Consider the following 5,392-nt stretch of genomic DNA (forward strand, 5'->3'; position numbering starts at 1 on the left):
GGATTTGAAAAGCTGGTATTTTTATACGAATTTTCAAAAAATCACTTTTTTCCTAGGTTAATTACAGTCAAAGTTAGCCACTTTTTTTATTTAATTGACAGCTACTTTGTTTATAACAATTAAGCAACCCAACTAGCGCCATTTCGAAGTTGCAGGTATATAGTTTATGTGTAAAAGTTTGAGTAAACTTTAAACTTCAACAGAGTTGTTAATAAAGCTTTAAAAATAACGTTCTAACGAAATCGATTTGTGGTCGGTGGAAATAAATTATTAAAATCCGTGCACTCAAAAAATAAAACTGACTCTTCAAAAATATGCTGCGATTAATATCTCCAGAGCTTGTTGATGGATTTTGATCATAATTTTTTTAAATTGTATGTACTCGTAGTCTTGTAGAGTACGTTATGTACGTAAATCCCCACCTAACATTTGAAGATGTTAGGGGGAGTTCCCCTTATCACTCAGGGATATGAAAAATAGATTACGACCGATTCTAAGACCTACCGAATATACATATATAATTTCATAAAAATCGGTCAAGCAGTCTCGGAGTATGACAACTAACACTGTGACAGGAGAATTTTATAGATGTAAATATATAGATGGGTATTAACAAATAGGGGTTGGTGATGGGAAAGTGTAAATTAAGGGTTGTATGTATTTTTTAATCCTACATCATATAAAATTAAGATAGACAATTTTGTCAAAAAAAAAAATGTCAGGGGGGCAACCCCCCTTATAACTTATGGGTATGAAAAATAGATTAAAACCTATTCTCAGTCCCATAGGATTCTTCTTCTTCTTATGCAATCCACTAATGGATGTTCGCGATCACGTTTGACCATTTTTCTCTATCCCTTGCAGTATGTATTAGGTCTCCTATGTTTTTTAGTCCTGTCCATTGTTTGACATTACGGAGCCATGACATTTTCTTCCTGCCCACTCCCCTTCTTCCTTCGATCTTTCCTTCAATTAAGGTTTGCAGAAACTGATATCTTTCATTTCTAATTATGTGTCCCAGGTATGCCGTTTTTCTCTGTTTAATTGTGCACATCAGTTGTCGTTCTGTACCAATTCTTCTCAGGATTTCTTCATTTGTTATTCTTGCGGTCCAGGGAACTTTAAGGATTCGTCGATAGATCCACATCTCAAATGCCTCTAGCTTATTCATTGTGTTTATTTTTAAAGTCCATCCTTCCATGCCATATAGGAGCACCGACCATATATAGCATTTTGTGAATCTTAATCTTAGGTTTAGGTCAAAGTCAGAGTTCGTAAAGACGTTTCTGAATTTCATGAATGCACTTCTGGCTCTTTCTATCCGACATTTAATTTCCATATCCGACATCCAGTCTTCACATAGCCAGGTTCCCAGGTACTTAAACTTTCTTACGCGCTCTACATCTTGGTTGTTATATGCTAGTCTTGCATTTTGATGTTGACATAATTGACGGCTGATTATAAGGAACTTTGTCTTTTTTATGTTGATGCTAAGTCCCATGTTCTCGCTATGCTCTCCAATTTTATTAAGAAGGTTTTGGAGGTCTTCTATATTGTCTGCTATTAAGACCGAATCATCCGCATATCGTATATTATTGACCCAGGTACCATTCACTTTGATGCCGCTTTCGCATTCCTCAAGAGCTTCCTGGAAGATACTTTCTGAATATAGATTGAACAGTAGTGGGGAGAGAATGCATCCCTGTCTTACACCTCTGAGAATTTTTTGAGCTTGCGTTGTTTCATTGTCCACCTTGACGACAGCTGTTTGATTCCAGTAAAGAGCCTCTATGCAACGAATGTCTTTTTGATCTATGTCGAGTTGTTTCAGTATATGTACGAGTTTATGATGTTGTACTCGATCGAAGGCTTTTTCATAATCTATAAAGCACATCATTACATATTTCCTTTGATCGTAGCAGTTCTGAGCTAGCACTTGGGTTGCAACTAGTGCTTCCCTGGTACCCAGGCCTTTTCGAAATCCAAATTGTGAGCAACCAATAACCTTATCGCATTTTGTGGAGATTCTGTAGTGAAGAACTTTGAGGAATATTTTTAAAGAATGGCTCATCAGACTTATCAGTCGGTGCTCTTGACACTTTGTTGCGTTGTTCTTTTTTGGCAAAGGGATAAAGGTAGATACAAGCCATTGGACAGGGAATTTTCCTTTTTTATAGATTTGGTTGAAAAATCTTTGGAGTATCGTAATTCCCTCTTCATCTAACAATCTGAGTAACTCAACAGGAATTTTATCAGGTCCAACTGCTTTCCCGTCTTTCGAGGTATTTATTGCTCTAGTAATTTCTTCAATTGTGATCTCGGGACCAGATAGGTTGTTAATATCTATCACTTGTTCCTGAACGACTTCTATCTCAGGCCTCTCGTCTGCAAAGAGATTTTTGATGTATTTTTCCCATATGAGTTTCCTCTCTCTATCATCTTGTGCCATTTTTCCTTGTTCATTTTCTAAGTTAGAAAATTTCTTTTTTCTGTATATTCCAGCTACCTCCTTTAGTTTCTTATGTAGGTTGTGGTCATCATGTAGTTTTTGTAACTGTTCCATTTCCTCACACTGTTTCTTTAGCCACTTATTTTTTGCCGTTCTTATCTCTCTTCTTATGCGTTGTTGTTGTTCTCGATATTTGTCTCGGTTCCCTTGGTTTTTATGTTTTCTTCTTTCTTCGAACATTGCCAGGATTTCGTCAGTCATCCAACTTTTCTTTTGTAGTTTTTGTTTATAACCTAATTCTTTTTTAACTGTATCCGTCATTGTTTCCTCTATGGCTCTCCATGTGTTATCCAAATTAACTTCTCTTTCTAGTTCTACTTTTGTATTCTTTGTTAGTTCTTTGTTTAATTTCATACTTAATTCTCTTCTGGTATTCTCATCTTTAAGTTTAGCATAGTCTATTGTTGGTTCTGGTTTAGGTCTCCTCATATTAGTGATTTTTATTTTTATTTCTGCTAAGAGAAGGACATGGTCTGATGGAACATCGGCGCCAGGGTATGTAGAAGTTCTAGTTATTGATGATCCAAATCTTTTGTTAACCATTATGTAATCGATCTGGTTTCGAACTATACTCTCGGGGCGGTCCGCTGGGGCTTTCCATGTATATAATCGTCTAGGTGGTAGCTTGAACCAGGTATTAGATATTTTCATATCTTCTATCCCATAGGATACACGTGTAAAATTTCATAAACATCGGTCTAGCCGTTTCGGAGGAGTATGGTACCAAACACTATTACAGGGGAATTTTATGTATATATAAGTAACTGTGAATTAAATAATAAAAGTGGCTAACTTTGACCGCATTTAACCTAAGCGAAAAGTTTTTTTTGAAAATTTGTGTAAAAATACCAGCTTTTAAAATTCCAAGGTAAATTTACTCTACAGTCAATATTAACAAAGCTATTCAAATTACTTACAAGTCAAAAATGACTCTACTTTTGTAAAATGTTTTCGTAGTGACAAAAATTACTTTTTAATGATTTTCTTCAATAATTTGAAAACAAGACTATTGTTCTTTCATGTGGTTTTCACAGAATTTCTATATAATTATTATTTTCTGAACAATAACATTACAAAAAAAAGCTAATTGGGATAAACAAATTGAATAAAATTTAAACTAATTGACGAATCGTCTTAAAATTTTTTGTGTAGTATATGGACTTTTTGACTCAACTTTTTGTGAAATATAAAAGTCGTAAGGACAGTTTCGCGAAAGTTACAGCAAATTTTTTATTTTCGAAATTTTAGTTTTATTTTGCAATTTTCGAAGCAACAAATGATCGAACCAAAATTAAAAAACTACCGTTTTAAACATTGGCTCATCTACTAAAATAAAAATACTATAAATAAGATATTTAATTATCATATTTTTACCTGTAGCGATTTAAACGAAAAAACTGCCATTTTTGACCCTTATTTGTTAATAACTAAAATTCTCGTCCGAACTGTGACGGGCATTTTTGTATGTATAATGTATTAGGTATACAGTGTGTCAATTTTAAAACTTACAATGGCTATATCTCACGAACAAAAGCTGAAAACGAAAAATGCTTGAAACCGTTTCTAGGATAGTAAGGGGGAACTAAAATGACATGAAAGAGAACTCACCCCCATCAACCCCCTAGGCCCCACCCACCACAACCAAAAAAGATTAAATTGCAAACCCCTACTTGTGATACATAATTGAAAAGGCTATAAAAAATGCTATCCAATGGTATAAATAATAATTATACAGGGTGAAGCAATAATTGTGAAACTTTGGCTTAAATGAAAAATTTAATGAGGTTTTGTTGAACTACAAATTTGATAAAAATGTCAATTAAGTAAATGTTCAAAGTGGGTTCCGTTGTTTTGTAAACAATAATACAGTCTATTTTCAAATTCTGCACGAAATTTGACAAATGTTTTTCTAGTAATAGGGCGACATGCTTGAGTAATTATTTCTTGCAATTTCCCAAGTGACGCAAGTTAAGTTTTATAAACAACTGATTTAAGGCAAAAATGGCAAATTAAGTTTTAATTAACAAAAAAAAGTACGAGCGGACACTTACCATTTAAAATAATAGTCCGGGAGATAGCATTACAAATACAAAAGTCATAGTAAGCCAGCTGATATTAACACCCTGTATAATTATTATTTATACCATTGGATAGTACTTTTTATAGTAGGATAGTATATTACTTTTTTCTATGGGGTTACCCTAAATCAGTTGTTTATAAAACTCAACTTGCTTCACTTGGGGAATTCCGAGAAAGAATTACTCAAGCATGTCGCCCTATTACTAGAACATTTGCTAAATTTCGTGAGGAATTTGAAAATAGGCTGTATTATTGTTTACCAAACAACGGAATTCACATTAAATATTTACTTAATTGACATTTTTAATAAATTTGTAATTCAACAAAACCTTATTAAATTTTTCATTTAAGCCAAAGTTTCACAATTATTGCTTCACCCTGTATAATTATTATTTATACCATTGAATAGCATTTTTTATAGCCTTTTCAATGATGTATCACAAGTAGGGGTTTGCAATTTAAACTTTTTTGGTTGTGATGGGTGGGGCCTAGGGGGTTGATGGGAGTAAGTTCTCTTTCATGTCATTTTAGTTTCCTCTTACTATGCTAGAAACGGTTTCAAGCATTTTTCGATATCAGCTTTTGTTCGTGAGATATAGCCATTGTAAGTTTTAAAATTGACACACTGTATAGTACCCAAAAAACCCATTTGCAACCTGGCTGCTCAAGTGTCCCGACAAAAACCTTATTTCTCTGGACTACTACTATAAAGTTAGTGTCGCGAGTCGTCTATTGTTAAATTCTGCAAGTTTCGTTGTTTCCTTGCTTGTATTAGGGCTTTAGTTTTTAGTAATGAAACACACA

This window comes from Diabrotica virgifera, chromosome 10 (genome assembly GCF_917563875.1).
Source record: "Diabrotica virgifera virgifera chromosome 10, PGI_DIABVI_V3a".
Classification (NCBI taxonomy): Eukaryota; Metazoa; Arthropoda; class Insecta; order Coleoptera; family Chrysomelidae; genus Diabrotica; species Diabrotica virgifera.